This window comes from Cricetulus griseus, chromosome 3 (genome assembly GCF_003668045.3).
Source record: "Cricetulus griseus strain 17A/GY chromosome 3, alternate assembly CriGri-PICRH-1.0, whole genome shotgun sequence".
Lineage (NCBI taxonomy): Eukaryota > Metazoa > Chordata > Mammalia > Rodentia > Cricetidae > Cricetulus > Cricetulus griseus.
Genome location: NC_048596.1, coordinates 21123526 through 21142457, shown reverse-complemented (window position 1 = coordinate 21142457; position 18932 = coordinate 21123526). Strand labels below are relative to the sequence as shown.

The 18932-nt window shown below is 44.4% G+C and overlaps 1 protein-coding gene across 23 annotated transcripts in view; it reads right to left on the bottom strand.

Moving 5' to 3' along the window:
• Positions 1-18932, bottom strand: part of Sorbs1 (sorbin and SH3 domain containing 1) — a 226232-nt gene that overhangs the window by 155083 nt on the left and 52217 nt on the right. For 22 of the 23 annotated variants that reach the window (XM_035441856.1, XM_035441838.1, XM_035441844.1 and 19 more), the window contains one exon: positions 7453-7539. The gene's annotated coding sequence lies outside the window, so the exon portion shown is untranslated. Of the gene's footprint in view, positions 1-7452; positions 7540-18380; positions 18412-18932 lie in introns of those variants that run through there. The other variant, XM_035441841.1, reaches the window with a different exon arrangement.

Sequence of the window (18932 nt, the reverse complement as noted above, 5' to 3'; positions counted from 1 at the left end):
GCCCAGACTGCCCAGACAGACTTATTCGACAAAGAGTTGCTTGGGTTGTGACTTAATTTACCTGAACTCTGAGATTAGAAATCATCAGCTACAGCCGGGTGTTGGTGGCGCACGCCTTTAATCCCAGCACTCAGGTGACAGAGGCAGGCAGAGCTCTGTGAGTTCGAGGCCAGCCTGGTCTCCAGAGCGAGTGCCAGGATAGGCTCCAAAGCTACACAGAGAAACCCTGTCTCGAAAAAAAAAAATAAATAAATAAAAATAAAAAAATAAAAAAAAAAAACATCAACTACAATGGATTCTAGAACTCAAGTTCTGCTTTACCATGGCAGTAAGATTTCACTCTCCACTTGATGTTCTTGAGAGGACCTAGATTCCATTCCCAGTACCTACATGGTACCTCATAACCATCCAGCTCCAGGGGACCTGCTGCCCTTTCTGGTCTACACAGGCACATGGTGCATAGACATACATGCAGGAAAAATATTCACACATACAAAACAAAGTAAGTAAACCTACTTTAAAAAACTTTTTTTAAAAGATTTTGCTCTAAAGGGTGTGGCAAAGTTCAGTTGAAATGGCCTTATCTGTGAGCCAGATCATGGCAACTAAACCACACCTAAAGCACTTATTTGCCTAAAGCAGTGAAATAAAATGTTTACCAGAAAAACCCTTATATCATTTCAGGAATCAGGAACAGAAGAAGGGAAGAAACTGGCCTGGCTAACCTATCCCCATGCAGGCAGAACTTTGGAACACAAGTTATGAATCCTTGTGATAGATCAGTAATAAACTTGAAGACAACAAACAAACAAACAAACAAACAAAAAAGACAAGGGGCACTGTGAATAGGCAGTGACCTAAATTAAGATAAAATGAACAAGAACAATTACAGACCAAGATATAAAAGAACTTAAACCCTATTAAATAATTAAACTCAAAAGGGATTCTACTGTGGCCCTGTTTAAGGGTAATAAGTAATAAGAAGACCATGAAGTACAAAGTCACAGTGAGGAGTCCACTCCCCTTCCCACACCACTGCCCTCCCCACAAGCAGACGCATCAAGAAATGGTCTGAAGCCTGAAGCTCTAAGCCTCTCCCCAAGCCCAAACTGAGGAACATGGCACTTTAAAGTATATCTTTTAGATTATTATTTTATATGTACATATGATACAGAACCACACACGTGTGGAGGTCAGAGGAAAACTGTTGTGGAATAATCCTTTTGTACAATGTGAAGGCGTGTTGTTGCTCTCATTGTTAATAAAAAGATGATTGGCTGATGTCTAGACAGGATTTGGGGGGACAGAGAGAATGCTGAGGAGAAGAAGGGCAGAGTCAGAGGAGAAGCCATGAGACACAGAGCAAGCAGAATGGGAAGTTCGTACATGAGGTAAACAAGTCTCAGGGCAGCATAGGGATGACTAGAAATGGGTTAACTTAAGTTATAAGAGCTAGCTAAAAACAAACTTAAGCTATCGGCCCAGCATTTATAATTAATATTGAGTCTCTGTGTGGTTATTTGGGGAGCAGTAGGCAGGACAGAAAAGTCTGCCTACAGAAAACTAAGTTGTTCTCCTCTCCCATCGTTGAGTGGGTTCCAGGGATCAAGCTCAGGTTATGAAGCTTGCACAGCAAGTGTTTCTACCAGCTAAGCCATCTTATGGACCAGACACAACTGTATTTTCCCTGAAAACCCAGCATCTTCAAGCACATGCCCAACAAGCCATGTGTCTGGGATTGAATCTGCCACTTGTGGAATGCTGCTTATCATCCTGCCCTCATAGGCTTTTTCTATTCAGGCATCTTTTCCAAACAGGACTGAGTAGACCAGATTGACTGGAGGAAGGAAATCTTGGAGCTCTAGTAGCCTTGAGGTTACGGGTAGTCCTATTCTGAAGGTGGAGGAAAGGGACAAGCAAGATCCACAGAAGCTGGAGAAGACAAAGAAAACGTACAGGTAGCCTCAAATGGGTAAACTCAACAGTCCAGTGAGATCTTGAGGAAGCTTAGTGGGTGACTCACAGGAAATGGTTAATGAAACCAGCACAGAGAAACTGTATTTCACACCAGAATCTCAGAAATAAGATGAAAATGTATGAGACTTGAAGCTGGTTCTCTCCCATGAGTCTTTGGTGCTTGAGGGATACGGATGACGTACAAATTCCACACATATGCACTGCAGTTATATTTATTCTGCTTTTTATGTTAGAACATTTGTTTGGTATTTTGAGGATGCCCAAAATGTTACTGTGGTCCTATGAAGCATGCTGCCTTTTACCCTTCTTCACTGAATTTTTAAAATGATTGATTGGCAATCATGTGTACACTGTGTGAAGGTATTTCACTACGATTGATTTAACAAAAAACTAAATGGCCAATAGCTAGCCAAGATTTTGGGGGCAGAGCAAATGCTAGGAAGAAGAAAAGCGGAATCTCAAGAAGATGCCAGAACTTGGGGGCAGCAGCATGGGCAGTACAGAGTAAAGGTGATAAAGCCATGAGGCAAAACTAGATTGATAAAAATGGGTTCATTTAAGAGATATTTAATGATAGCTAGTAACAGCCGAAGCTCTCAGCCAAGCTTTCATAAATTAATAAGACGTCTCCATGTGGTTATTTGGGAGCTGGCAGGCACGACAGAAAAATCCGCCTACACAGGTGTCTGTGTGAGGATATGTGCATGTGTGGGGTGGATTAAGAAGAGGTCAGAGGTATCAAATCCCCCTGGCACTGGACTTACAAGTTTTGAACCTCCTAATGTGAGTTCTGGGAACCGAACTCTGACCCTCTGCAAGAACAGTATGTTTTTTTTAACTGCTGAGCCACCTCTCCAGCTCCTCTTCATAGAATTTAATCACATCTTTCTGTGAGAACTAGCTAATTTTCAGACACGTTTTGCCCTCAGTGGGGCTTCAGTTTATCACTCTTGGATAACATAGTTATGGGATGAAAAAAACCTGAAGTGTATGAGCAGTGAATAAAGTCAGCCAAAATACAGCTGGCCAAAGTTCCAGCCCATATAAAGAACAATGCAGTTTACAGGTTACTGGCAAGGGATGCTGGTCTTTCTGCTTGCCAACCAAAGGCAGTCATGTGCCAAGTACGAAAATGCAGCTTATAAATTCTCTCAGCAGACCAAATCTAGAATGGATTTTCTTGATTTAGAGAAATCACAATGTTTTAACTTTTTATATAAGGTGTGTTATGAGTTTCATATCTTTATCTCATTTGCACAGTTCCTAGTTATGGCAAGTGGAATCAAACCATAGTCTCTCGCATATATCCTTTGTTTATTCTTTAACAAAATTTCATTACACCTACTTAGTACACATATGCACATGCATGTGTGTGTGGGTGCACATGTCACAGTGTAAGTGGGCAGAGGCAACTTGAGGGGAGTTGGTTCTCTCCTTCCACTATGTGGGTCCTGAGAATTGATGCCCAGTTGTCAAGCTTAGCACCAAGTGCCTTTACACTCTGAGCCTTCTCACCAGCCCTTGATTTACTTCTTGGGTTTTTATCCAGAGAATCCACCCTTTGTCTTTTTTTTTTTTTTTTTCTGTCAAAATCCTAACTTCTTCTTTCTCTTCCTAAATGGCCTCATCCAGTCTTAGCTTTAAATGCTATCTAGATTAGATGAACCTCACAGATACTATTTCCAGCCTCAGGGAACTTTATATCTCTATGAGAATGATGAACGGGCATCTCAAAACTAATAATGCTCAAACAGAACTTTTTTCTGAGGGTCATATAGTCCAGACTGGCCTCAAACCTACTATGCAGCTGAATTTATGTCCTTTTGCCTCCACCCCGAGTACTAGGATTAAGTTTCTATGGTGCTGGGGGATGAAACCCAGAGTTTTTGCGCATGTCAGTTAAGCACTCTAGAGCTACACCACCAACCTTGAAATCAAATCTTTGTTCTCTATCTTATTATTTACCCAGACAAAAATCTCCATCTTAGCTTTGACTCTGCTCTTGGCTCATATCCCACACTGAACTGCAGACTCCATCTTTCAAAAGCATAATCTGAGCCTGACCACTTAACACCACTCTGTGGTCCAGGACACAACTCTACCCCTTGCCTGACAACTGAGGAAGTCTGTAGGAAGAGGTGCAACAGGCTCAACTTCCTCTGAGCATGCACATTTGTAACTTCCCTAATCAGAAGCCTGCTGAGGAGCCTGGAGACTGATGATGCAATGACATCATATGGCCTGAGCCAATTAATGAAGGAAAGACAACACAGAATTCCAGATGAAACCGCCACCTAGGCCTAGGGAAGGGGCATAAAGGTCTGCCTAACACCTGCAATAAACACAAGTCTGCTCTGCCACTTGCCTCCCAGAGTCTGTGACATTGACTCTATGAACGCCATCTTACCTCCACCTCCAGGGTGTGGTAGCGAGAGGTAAGCGACAAAGGTCTCCCAAAAGTTACCCTATGAGACATCTTGCATTCATTTCTATTATCCATTCAGGATCCAAAAGAATGATTTTAAAGTACAAGAGCACATCAGACTTCTCCAGTGAAACCCAAATCTTTATCATAGCCCATGCAATCTGGTTCCCCCCTACACCATCATCCCATTTCACACCACTCCCTCCCTAAACCACCTGCTGCCCAAGTTCAGCCACACTAGCCACCTTCCTGCTCCTCCACCATGCAAAGTACAGCCTACAACAAAGGCTCTGCCTTTCCCTGGCTGTTCCCTCAGTGAACATCCCACCCCACTCCCCAGATTCCTATGCCATTCAGGTCTCAAAAAAAGAGTCAGTCTTTCTTCCCTTCCCTCCTTCCCTCCTTTTCTCTCCCCAGTTCTCTCACCTGGTCTTATTGTTTTCATGATTACCTGAAATTACATTTTTTACTTGGCTTATCTGTTTGCTCCATTCATAACCATGTACATAGTAAGAACCCATCAGGCTCTAGGATTCCAAGGAGTGGAGATACAGCAGCAAGTGAGATAAGCAGAGATCTTATCTGTCATCCTTGCTCAAGCCTAAGTTCCAGAGAGGAGAAGACACACAGTCCACCTTGTGAACGGTGAATCACCAGTGTCCAGTACAATGCCCTGACGTGGAGTAGGCATAAATACACTATTTGCTGACTAGATAGAATAGCCATCTGCTTCCCTGAAGACTCCACTATAAATTCTTCTTTCTACCTGGTGAGACTCAAGATGGGACCCAGAATGCCCAACACATCACCTAGAGCAGTCTAAAATCACCAGCCCCTGCCCTAAGCAGGATTGTCCCAACTAACTTCCAGCTGTGGCACCCTGCAAGCTCCTCCAGTGGTTGTATCATTAGGATTTATCTTACTAGGTCACAAGAGTACCCGATCCATTGGATGAATGCTGACCAGGCAGCAACATCAAACAGGTCAGATTTCTCTCTACAAAGTGGCCAGAATCAAATGTATGGGTCACACAGCTTCCCTAGCTCCTGTGGTCCTTGTCCTCAGGAGATTACAGGACACTGTCAACATTCCTATTTGAGCACTGAACACAAGGTTGCTCAGGGTGTGTTTTTACTTCTTGTAGCTGCTATGGAGGCAGGATATTTGCCTGCTTCAATGAACAAGTTTCTCCCAAAGAACATTGTGGAGCATGAAACAATTTAATCACCAATAAACATGAAGGTAAATGTGAAATACAATCTATTCACCTTAGAAAAAAAACAAACAACAACTCCCCCCCAAAAAAACAAAACAACAACAACAACAAAAAAAAAACACAGAACTATACAAAGGAAAAATTAGTTGCCTCCAATTGAGTCTCACTGGGTATACAAACCACACTTAAGGGCAGGCCCCATGCCCAGCAGTAGATGACCAATCCAAAGTGAACTCAGTGGTATTTTTGGAATGTTTTTTCTTTTGCTTATATATTATAGTTTTCAACTTTGAGTCTTTATGGATTTCTGTGTGTGTGAGTGTATTTGTCTCTGCATCTGTTTATCTTTCTGGTGCTCTTTCTTTGGCTCTTTTTTGTTGTTGATGTTCCTATTCTGGCTTGATTTTTTTTTGTTGCTGTTGCTTTATCTTACAATTTTTTAGATGCCTGATTGTTTTCTAATGGTGGGGTAAGGTTTTGGGTGGGTGGGGAAGACCTGAAAGAAGTTGGAGGAAGGAAGACTATAATAAGAATATATTGAATGAAAAAAAATATTTTCAATTAAAAAAGGAAAGAAAAGAACATTAAAAAAAGAAAATACAGCCAGGCATGGTAGTGCACATCTTTAATCCCAGTACTCAGGAGTCAGAGGCAGGTAGATCTGTGTGAGTTGAAGGCCAGCCTGATCAAGTTCCAGGACAGCTAGGGCTGTTACACAGAAAAACCTGACTCAAAAAACCAAAAAAGGAAAGAAAATAGATAACAAAAATAAAAGAGAGCTAGAGTGGTCAGTAACAAATTTAGAAAGAAAAGAAAATACAAACATCTTAAAGAACCACCCTACAGGTCTCAGAGAACAAGTTTTTAGAACCCACATTACCAGCCTGTACACAGGTGAGGGTAATGTCTAGTTATCTCATTTTCATGTGCTAGTTAACTCAGATGCAACAGACTTTAGAGCCCTGTGGGTTTAGCAGGTGAAGATAGACATGAGCGTCAATGTAAAGGCAGGAAGGCCCCCATCCAGCCCTGGGCTGCAGTGATCTGGGTATAGCAGCTATTTCTTACAACATCTGGGTAGCTTGAAAAAGATACTTAAAGGAATAAAGTGTGTGCAAGAGAAGGGAGCTGCAAGGCATCTCAAAACCCCAGCATATTACAGTGTAACTGCCTACCACCTCACTTTCTTTGAAGTATTTCCACAAAAAAAAATTATCTCCTTCAGTCTTCAAAGCAAGCAGCCTGAAGTGTAAACAAAACAGGATAAACTTTGCTATCTGGAACCCCAGAAATCATACAGTGATTTTGGATCCTACTGTAAAAATGGCAGAACCGAGTTATGCCTAAACTCAGCTGTGGTGGTTTGAGTGAGAATATCCCCCATAGGCTCCAATGTTCAAATACTTGGTCCCCAGCTGCTGGCATTGTATGAATAGGTTTAGGAAGTGTGGCCTTGCTACAGGGAGCATGTCACTGCTGGGAGGCTTTGAAGTTTCAAAGCCACATGCCATCCCCAGTTCACTCTCTCTCTCTGTTTCCTGCTACTTATAGTTGGAGATGGGAGTTCTTAGTTGTTCCTGCTACCATGTCTGCTATCTGCTACCACAATTCTCTGCCATGATGTCCTCTTATTCCTCATTAAGTATAAGCCCAAATAATCCCTCCCTTCTAGAAGTTGCTTTGGTTATGATGTTTTTATCACAGCAATAGAAACACACCAACTATAGCCTTTCTTCTATAGAGAAGAGATGAACATCGTTATCTGCAAATCACAGTGCATGGTCACTGTGTCTCTTCACTGCAACAGGAGGAAAAAGCAAACACAGGTGCTCACCACTGGTTTAAGGTGCTGGGAAGACACATTGGTCCTGGAGCTCTGGGCAGAGAGAGGGCTGCAGATTCTTCCAGTGGATGCCAATTCCTAAAACAACACATAAAACACCAGGAGTAAACCACACGAGGCCTTACCCCAGGAGGCTCATGTCAACCCAACTCATCTCAACAGGCACCCCACGCAGATCCAAAGCCCCCATGCTTCTCATCCAGAATAAATCTCTGGCTCAGCCCCATTTCCCATAATAGACAGATAATCTTCAGTTCACACATGGAAATGGCTCCCACAACAGTGACAGGATCTCGACACAAGGATCCTCCAGAGATCATCTGCAACAGGGTCACAAGCTGAAAGCAAGGGGCCATTTAACCTGCAGAGGCACAACACGGCACCTGCTACTAGGAGCCTGAAGTTAAAACAAACTCAGGAATGTCACATAAAAGCTCAGACCTCTTACTTAGGCCTGTAAGGTGGCTCAGTGGACAGAAGTCCCCGACACACAAGCCTGAGAAACTATGTTCCATCCCCAGAACCCACCATGGAAGGGCAGAACTCACTCAAAAGTTGTTCTCTGGTCTCCATGTCTGTACACTCAGACACACATGCACACACACAACAGTAATAACTTAAGAGGATGATGCTGCTGACAATGACTGTGGTGAATCTCACACTTTTGGCCTCTCTTTCAAAGCCAAACAGATCAGAAGAACACAGCCGGCATTCCTGTCAGACAGTGCTGATCTGCTAGTAAACAGCAGCCACCCCTCACAAGCAAGCTTGCCTGCTCTGAATACCAACCCCATCAGTCTGTGTTTTCTCTACACCGAGAACTGCCACTTTCAACCCCCTCCTCCTCCATTTACCTCTGCTTCTGTAGAGAACCTGGATCAATTCCCAGCACCCACACAACCACTTACAACCATCTGTAACTCCAGTTTCAGGGGATCAGAGGCCCTCATCTGAACTCAAGGCACACTGCATACATGTGGCGCACATATACACATGCAGGTAAACACTCAGAAACATAAAATGTTAAAGAGAAAAACCCAAGGGCTGGCGATGTGGAGCACTTGCCTGGCATGTGCAGAGCCTTGGGTTCTAGCTCCAGCAGATTCTCAAAAACAAGACAAAAAAACAAAAGAGAAGACTATGTACACGATTATGTATAGACACCAGCATTGTAACGGCAGCATTAGCAGTATTCAGCTTAAGATGGTAAGAGTTATTTATGTCATTCTCTCAAAGAATATATCGATTTGCTCACTGAGCTCTCTTTCATACCACACAGCAGGAGGTGACAGAGATACAAAGTCAGCACAGCCCTTTAGTTGTTCTGAGAAAAAGGCAGGTCTGGACACTCTAAACAGGCAAGCTGAGGAGATACAAGAGCACTGAACAGAGCACCTAGTCAGCAGAGGCCCCTAGCACAGACAGAGGACTGAGCAAACCCCCAAGCTTGGGTGGGAGAGGAACAGAAAAGGTGCAGATCCCAGCCCATGGGATGAAGAAGGCAAAAGCAAGGACATTTGAACAGCCATCTATTTTAGCTTTGTCCAGGTCTCTTGTTACTTGTAGGTCTTAAACAACAGCAGGCATGCACTCACACATGCAGACACACAGACACACAGACACACAGACACAGACACACACACACACACACACACACACACAGAAAAGCAAACAAAAACCCAACCCTTGCCTTACATAATTAACTCACCATGCATAAGGAGTATACCTCATGTGCACTCTCATCTATACATGTCACCAAATGTCCACATCAAGAATACCATCAACTCAGCCCTGCCCCCTAGCAACGTCTATTCAGGAGCTCCTAAGTGACAACTTGTATTTCTCAGAGTCTGGAAGGCCTCGGCAACACTGTGGCAGAAACCTTTAGGGAGGTCTCTCAGAAGAAAAAGAAATAAGAGGTTTTCTTCATATCAATTATAAGATTAAGAAACCTATCCCCACTCCAAGGCCCTGAATATCCAGAAACTATTGGCCTTAAGCAGGTATGTTCACAGGAAAAAAAAAAAATCTCAGAATACCTGTCCATCCAAATCTCCAAATGAGCTTTCTCATTTGTCAGAAAGAGATGAGCTACCAGCCTGGGCTAAGGCACCAAGCGCAGTTCAAACACCAGTCTTTGAGTTCAGAATCCCAGAACCCATATGTAAAAAGCCCAGCCTGGCAGCCAGCACTGGAGGAGGTGAGATTGGGGGCAGGAGGTGCAGACAGGAAGATTCCTTTGAATTAATTGGCCAGGGAGGCTATCTGAATTGATTAGCTCTAGGTTCAGGGAGAGATTCTGTATCAAAAGCTAAGTGGGAGAATGATTTAAGAGGACAGCCAATGTTGATCTCTGGCTGGCTTTCACATGCAAGCACACACACAAGCACAGACAGACAGACAGACAGACAGACAGACAGACAGACAGACAGACAGACAGAGACAGAGGCAGACACACACACACACACACACACACTGGGTGAGGGGCAGGCATGGGAAGGGGCTTAGAGAGTTAGAGTGAAGGCAAAATGTGAGGTGAAGACTTAGGTTGAGGTGGGAACAGATGCTGTTAAGAGCAGTGTAAGGACACAAGGCACAGTCCCCCTGAATGGTGGACGGAACTTCACTAGAACCACAAAGGTTTGGCAGGTTACTGTATCTGGCTGAAGAGCTAAAAAGACTATAATAAAAATAATCTTATTTTTGGTTTGGCAGCACAAAACCCTCCCACAGGCAATTCTGGCACGCAGTAAGGGATGGGTGTACTTTACCAGGAGTGCAGAAGCTCCAGAACAGTCTCTTCAAGGTCAGTAATTTAGCATCTTCCAGAAAAGCACCAAGAGTTCTGCTTGGAGATTTACTCATTCTCAGTATGCCCATCTAATCTCTATTCTATCATGACACCCATTTGCTTAACCCCATTAAGTAGATGACAGAATGCAGGCAGCAAGAATGGCAACCGGGTAAATGAGGCCGGCCTCTCTCTTTTTAGTGGCATATGCTCAGTCCACATGTTTCCAGATGAAACTTGGGCAGCCTAGTCCCGGCAGCAGATCTGCATCTCTGCATACCAGTGCAGCTACCCCTTCCAGCTAGACAAAGCATCTGCACCTCTCCAGCCATCAAATGGCCTTCGAGGAACTGATTCAGGACATAAGCATTCTGACTACGTCCCTCCTGCCCATCAAAGGGCAAGCACTGCAGATGAGTGCAACGTGTGGAAATCTGCCAAGCCAGCTGAGCACTTCTCAGTGCAGATTTCCACTTTGTGGTCATGTAATGGCTTGAGCCATCCCAAGCCAAAAATGGCAAAGTAAATGTATATGCCACAAAGATGACAGATTGGAGCAAGCAGCTTCCCTGAATGGACCAGCCTGCCGAGATCTCTTCCTGACATCACCAGGTGCTAGCAGGTGACCTTCAGAAAGCCAACATCAGAGAAATCCATGGCTCGTCAAGGTCAGCCTTCTTGAACGAGAGGTCAAGCAATGAGCCTCACTATCCCCCAACAAAACAAGGAGACACTCCTAGAACCCCACTTCAACCTAAGTGTCCTCCACTTGAGTCAGAAATCAAGTTTAGAAGGGTGTAGGGTGGCAGGTAGTTTAGGGAAAGCAAGGGAACTTTCCCCTCTTCTGGTAGCCCTCAATTTTAAATGATTCATTCATTTCCCTACAGTCCTAACATACCCTGGCCTAAAACAAGACACTTTCTAGTCCAGTGCTTGAAAAGACATGGCAGTTTTTGTTTCAGGCCCTGTCAGACACCTCGGGGCCTCTCCTCCCTCATCTGTATCCCCTTCTCTACTCTATCCCAAGACCACAGTACCAGCTGCTGTAAAGCCATCTCAGCTATCTTCATTCCTAACAAACATCAGCCCACCAGCCAACTCATCCCAGCCGACAGGAGCCTTCATGCCCAGGGTCCTCAGAAGCCTAAGCACATCTGCTTCACAATACAGATAACTTCTATTTTTACATAGCATTTCCCCAACCCCTAGATGGACAAGGATTCATATAATTCTGCTTCACCTTCTTATTGGTGCTGTTTGATGTTTTCAAGTTTCAAGTTTGACTGCAGGTCAAATCCCAATACAGTACCTAAAAACTCTGGTTTCTGTCAAAATATACCCCAAACTTCATGCCACCCGGCCAGACTTGGCTGCTGTCTCTTTGTTCTTAATACAAGGCTAGAGTTGCTTCCCGAGCTCATGGCAGACTTCTCTCCTACCAGCAACAAACCGGGAGTCCAAGAGAGAAAATCTGCTACCAGCCTTAAGGCCAACCAACTTGGGAAGGACACAAACTGTGTACTTCACCCTCCCAGTTTGTCTTCATTTCACGCTGCATTGGCTATTCTATTTAAGATCACTTTACAGCTTCAAAAGTTAACCCCTCTGTAACCTTGAAAAGGATTGCCTGGGATCACAGGGGCTGTCACCAGTGCCAACACTCTCAGGGACAGAATTCCCCTAAAGCTTTCACAGGCTCCATGCTAGTGTGGCTCTCTCCACACTCCGGTCCCGGTGCCAGCCCATCCTCTCCCTCCTTCCGCACCCATAGGCAGAGGAAGTAGGTCTTTGGGAGCTTTTTAAAACTCTCCCACCTACTTCAAAAATTTGGTAGGAGGAGGAATGAATGTTTTCAAGTTCTCTGAATGATACAACACTCATAAAGTACAACAGAATTAGCTGGAAACTAGCAAAAAAAAATAAATTTATCTTCCATTTAAAAAAATTTATAAAGGTACGCCTACTTTAAATGATTCAGAGTGACTTTATGCTGTTTCTTCTACTTGAATATGCTTTTGTTTCCCCAAAGCTGACGTTTCCCTCCCTGCTCCCCATGCTAAGATGGTATGTGCAGACTCAGGCTTCCTTCCACAGATACCTATTCTGTCTGATTTGGGGCTCTTGAAAACATTTCGGCAAAGCCAAGCACACTCTATAAATGGCCAGAGCCTACCCCCTCAAGACACTGTAATGTTATTTGCATTTACTATTTCTCCTGTGTTAAAAATAAAATAAATAACAAGCTCTTTCCCTATCTCTTGCCAAGGATGGGGCATTCTCAGCATTGAGAGTTCAGAGGAAACATTATCTCTTGACCAAGGCCAGTTCTGACTCCTAAACCTTACTCTAACCAGCAAAGGCTACTTTCAGAAGAGTCTTCCATGGTCCATCATATTTATCTCCTTCAAAGGAGCAACCCCTTGTCTAACATGCTCATTCCTATAACCTCAGGACCACAACAGTTCCTGACACATAACGTGTGCTCATTATGAGACAGCCAAGTAGGCAAGTGGGTAGAAGAGGGCTGAGGGCTCTCTGAAGATGCTCCATGGCATGACGCATTGTAGTCTGTGGGATGAGTCTCCTGATGCCTCTAACTGTGATTCTTCAATTCTGTCACCACTGAGATACTGGCTTCAATGTCTACCTCTGCTGTAGACCCTAACTACTCAGACTGAAGTTCCCATGGAGACTTAATTATCAAATAGGGATTTTCCTATTCTGCTTCCATTCAGCCATTGACCATTTGAGAACTTCTGATACTCACTTCGGGAGCTGAGCTGGATCAAACTCACACCTGGAGCCACACCTTCATACCTCACATTACCCCCTGTCACCACCAATGAACTTACAATGGACTCCCAGCCTGGAGTCTAAGCCTCCTTCTGCCAGCTCATTGCCTATTAGCTTCCTTCCAACCCTCTAGCTTCCTCCACATGGTCTCGACTCAGTGTTCTTCCCCACTACACTACTTACGTCAACATCCAAAAATTACCTCTCCTATATCTGTTTTTCTACTTGGATGTCTGTTAATGGTCAGCACCCAATTTTACAGGACCCTGTTAGCTCTGAGACTGGCACAGAGTAGGTGCCCTGAACACACTGTTTTCTGCTTTACAATTCCCATGTCCATAGTGGCTCCTTGAAGAAACTCAACATGATTAAGGAACGTGCCCTGTTGCCAAGCATATTTGCTCAAACCTCCCAAAAAGAAGTCACGACATGATCATCATACTGAACACCAAATGGGGAGAGGCAGAGAGCTATGGCACAAGGAGGTGAGAACCGACCGCCTTTCCTCCCCCATACAGTTGTAGAAATGTCATTTTCCCTCTCTGATCTCAAATCTCTTCCTTGCTGAGATGAAAACATCCAATCAGAAACAAAATGCATATATTATATGATTCCATTTACATAAACTGTTCAGAGCAGACAAGCCCATAGAGACACAAAGTAAATTATGGGGAAGGGAGGAATGGAGGGGAATGCTGACGGACAAGGGACTTCATTGGGGGCTGCTGAAAAAATGTGGCAATGATTGCACAACTTGACAAATATGCTAGAATATGCTCAACTGCCTACTTGGAAATGGCGAAATAGTAAATTATATGGAGCATGAATTTTATCTGACTAAAAAAGAAAAAAACAGCTAGACTAGAATAGAGGTTAAAATTAGAGACTCATCAGGCCCGGGGCATGTTCCATGTACCTCAACTGCTCAACTAGCTTTTCAGCTCATTTGTACAAACAACTTAAAAGTCAAATACATGCATGCACGCACTGTGTGTGTGTGTGTGTGTGTGTGTGTGTGTGTGTGTGTACACTTTCCTAGTAGAATCTAACACAGTCTTACCAAGCTAGCTTGGCACTCACTATGCAGTCCAAGCTACATTTGAACTCTTTATCCCCCTCCTTCTAACGCTCATATGCTGGGACTACAGGAACATGCTACTACGCCTGGTTCCCAAACACTTGTATTATATTGTAGCTGTTATTATACAAATGGTGCACATAATAAAACTCTGCAGGATAAAACACACACACACACAAACACACACACACACAAACACACACACACACAAATGAGCACAAACAAACCCCAGTGGAAAGGGGTCTATAATAAAGTCTACATAACAATGTGCATACATATCCAAAATGTTACCACTTAAAGAAGCGGTACTCTGCCACTTCCTATCAACCTGTAATTATTTCTTTTTTTTTAATTACTAAGCCAAAGATTTTAATAGCAGGATGTGGTAAGGCTGAGCCTCAAGGGCCACAGAGGTATGGAGCTGGGTAGTAGCCATTTCTAGACAGTCAAAGCGTTCACAGTCATCTGTCCAACACCAAGGCCCTATGTTAATGACCATTTATCATGGATGTATGCATTGGTTTTCTCTTAAAGAGAACTATTTCTTTATCAACAGGAAAAAGAAAGACCAAGAATGTCTTATGTCCATCCCCACTCCCAAAGAAGACAACCACAACATTTTTGTGAAAACGAAGAACATTCCACCCATTTTGATCTTAATCTTCCTCCCAAGCTATCTGCCTGGCCTCTGAGGTATTTGAGACTTCAAACCCTTGAGCTGTGGCTCTGTAGGACCAACTTTCTTTGACTGCCAACACATTTCAAACAAACCACCAAAGAAGAACACATCTTAAGTACACGGTATCCCATTCTCCCTAAACATGCTGGTTTCGTGGTCTTGCCTTTCCTGGCAGGCTCCTCTGCTATCAATATGTGATCACAAGTAGATAAATAAGAAAAGGCAGCTGTGTTTAGCAGGGGAGGGAAAGGGCCCTTGGGGTGCACATCCCCTGCCCTTCCTACTACACCACCATTCCCTTCAGTGATGATGAGTAGAACTCAAGAACCCCTGGAAACGGGGTAGGGCAGCATCACAGAGAAGCCAAGTAAACTGCCCAGTGAATGCCTATAGTACAACCCATTCTAATTAGGCTGTACAGAGGAGCACTTGGGACTTCAGCATGATGAAGAAATTCCAATATCCCAAGATGACAGACACGCAGACTGCCTGGCACTGACCCATACTGGGGTATTTGTAAATCTGTCATCTGGAAAACTATGACACTCCCCCCCCACCCCCCACCGCCGCCACCTGAGTAAGATGCATCTCTCTAATGAAGAAATGCTAGAGCCATACTGCTTTTTAGGGAAACTACTAGCCCACCTGGCTGCAGAGGTGAAACACGGCTAATATGACTTGATGTAAGCCTAGCTAGTATATACATACACTGGACACGAAGTCTCAACATTTAAAAAAATATGAAATACATCTCACTGGCTTTTTTGTTTTTTTGGGGGGACAAGATTTCTCTGTGTAGCCTTAGCTGTCCTGGAACTCTCTCTGTGGACCAGGCTGGCCTCAACTCCATAGAGATCCACCTGTGTTTGTATAGTGCTAGGATTAAAGGTGTGAGCCACCACTTCCCAGCCCCAACTATGTGATTCTAAGCAAGGTACCCATCTGCCAGGTAGTTAACTTTCTCCCTAAGAGGGCATAATATAGCATCCTGTACCATGGGCTTGGATTTGAGGTAAAGCAAGAGAAGATAACTGACAGTTCACATGGTATACCTTCTCACACATCCATCCTCCTTTCCTACTTTCTTAAGGAGACAAAATTTGATATCTTAGTCATCACCCGGCTCTGCACAGCAACATCAGATGACCCAGTGGTTCTCCAACAAGGCACACAGATAGCATCTGCACCACACACAAGCAGATCAGAGCATCCTGGTGCTTTGACTGGGACCTGGGCTATCAGGAGTGGCTTGGGCTTGTGTGGCCAACAGTCAGGCCGAACAGCCTGCACAAGGGAAGTGTGGCTTGTGGAAAGGGAAGGAAATGTTCACATGCCTTTCCTTAGCAGAAGACTGTCAGGGTCTTTTAAACCTAGGTAGGAAATAACTATCTGCTCTGGATATTGGAGCTGGTACTTCCTGTCTTATCACAAGTCACCAAGGTGATCAAACAGTATGGACACAAGGTTGAGTGTATTGCAAAGTGGCAGAGTTCTTACCTCTCATGTGCAAATCCCTGGGTTCAATCACCAGCACTACAAAAATACATGCATGCAGACATATATAATACATACATACATAATACATACATACATATATAGTTACAGACACACACACAGAGTCACAGAGTCTTCATATATATATATCATATGTATACTACAGACAATGTCAAGGCACCCAATGACTTGGCAAGCAGGCTGATAATACTGTGCTATGTGGCCCTCTACCAGCAGCATAACAGGGGGCTCAAGGTCCATGTTCTTTCTGCCCTTGCCTGTGACCCAGTGGCACCAAGCCTTGACAGAGCTCTCTGAAGGCCACTCTTCTGCAGAGGTGGTGTTTCTGCTGTCCCCAGAGCCAGGGCTCCATGCACAGATGTGCAAGTCCCAGAAGCAGATTTGGGACCTTTAGCCTCTCGGAGAAGAATTGTCATGGAACATGAATGTTGGACAGGCAGCATGCACAGATCAATTGGACCCCAGGAGGCTGGCTGCCAGAAGAAAGCACTCTTTATCTAAGCCAAACTGTCCCCACTCCTTCTCTTGCCCTAAAAATACCCCCACCTCAAACCAGCACAAAAGAGCAATTTCTTTTGGAGAACAGAAATTAAAGTATCCTTCCACAAGAATATTTTTGTGGCTAAAATGTGGCCTAGAAACTCAATCTTTTCTTCCTTAAAGCAAATTTCTTTTCTATTGATGGCAAGCACACACTCTGCATGAATGAGCAAGCATACTCCTCCAACTAAGAGCAACCCACGTCAACTGCTTTTGAGGATAGGGTATAAAGTGAATAAGCAACTAAATCTGAAAATGCTACTTCTGTGCTTTGTTTTTGTTGGGCTTTGTTTTGTTTTGGAGCCAGTCTTGTGTAGCTCAGGCTGGCATCCAACTCCTTATGTAGCCGAGGATAACCCAGGATTTCTGATCTTCCTCCTTCTAACTACCACAGGACTAAGATAAGAGGTGTGCACCACCAAACTCAGCTTATGACATCCTGGGTATGGAACCAGTCTCGTCGAGAACACTAGGCAGACACTCTACCCCTCGGCGTGTTTCTGTGCTTTAGATTCAGGAAAGTGACCTGCACTTCTTCAAGGTGGCAGTGACACAAGCTGACTCCAGCATGTCAGCCCTGGGACCTCACACAGAGCCTTTCTAAAACCCACTACTCCACTGTCAGCCTCTGTCTTCCAGACTGGGCATGCTGGAGAAACCCAGATACAACCAGGCTTCCATGTGGCAGAGTCTAAGTTCTTATGCACAGAAAGAAATCTTTAAAGTCCTTCATGTGTCTCTACCTGCTGTTGGCCAGTGCTCCTCCAAGAACTCTCCTCTGCTCTTCATCCCACCCCCACCCCAGCCTGCTCTTTAAAAAGCCCTCCCTCTCCTCCTCCTCCTTCTCCTCCTCCTCCTCCTCCTCCTCCTCCTCCTCTCCTCCTCCTCCTCCTCCCCCCTTTGGCTTCTGTTTGTTCTTCTCTCACACAAGTACTGAGCCTTTCAAAAACAAGTGCAGCCATTCCTTAACACACATTCACATGCAACTCTGACCCCCTCTGCCCTCTGGCCTCCAATTTCAGCCTCTACTCATTGCTCTGACTCTATATGAGGAAGCCCAGAAACAGCTAAGCAAGACCAAGTTGTCCTTAGAAGGCAGAGTAACCAGGAAAGCTGAGTAATAGGCAATGGAATTCTCCTCAGCAGAGAAAAGCACATGAACATTCACAGAGGTATAGCATGAGGAGGAGTGAGCTACAGCCTGGGCATGTTAAACATCACTACTCGGACCAGCTCGGGTCCAAGTTCAAGAAAGATGCCCTTTGCATCCAGGATAGATCTCTGCTGGAGAGAGACCCTCAGAGCAGCCAATAATCAACCACAGCACTTCAGCTTCCAACAGCTGCCTGCTTGGCTGGAACCATCACCTACTAAATGGGAGAATGCAGTGTATGGACAGAGGTAAATCTGGGTCTCAGTCTACAGCAGAGATCTACCCTCATGTTGGAGAAGCTGGCAATGATCACAGCATGAAGAGCTGTGAGCCTAACACCAATCAGGACGTTGGAGATGGATCTACTTACAAAAGTCCCGCCGTTACATGCACTGAGACAGTGTGGAGGCAGTTAGAGGAGGAAGGAGAAACTGTAGACTGACTCAGCCTCTGCTGTAAAGGAAGAAGCAGAGAGGATGAGAGCCATATAAGGTAGTAAAAATGATTCCCTGTTACAGCTGCTGGTGAAGAGAGTTAAGGAAAGAGATAAAGCGGATGGTGCTGGAGAAAGGTAACAATCTGTGTTCTAGCCCTGCTATAGATTGGCTGTGGAGCCTTGGGCAAGTTCCTGCATCCCTGGGTCTGTTTCTTTTTCTCCAAAATGGGAGGGCAGACCACAGGCTTCTGAGTACTTTTGCAGCATGATATTCCACAACACTTGCTGTGGGAATTGTGAACAGGTAGGGAGAAGGGAAGACAGAGAAGGGAATATGAAGTATGACAAAATCTGTTATTACTGACACTGATTATAGCTCTAAGAAAATAGCCACTGTGGCTCCAAACCAAAGGTCAAGCACAGTCACTGATCACAAGCCAATTCCTGGGCCCTTAATCTTAATGGAACTATGGGCACACTATAGTT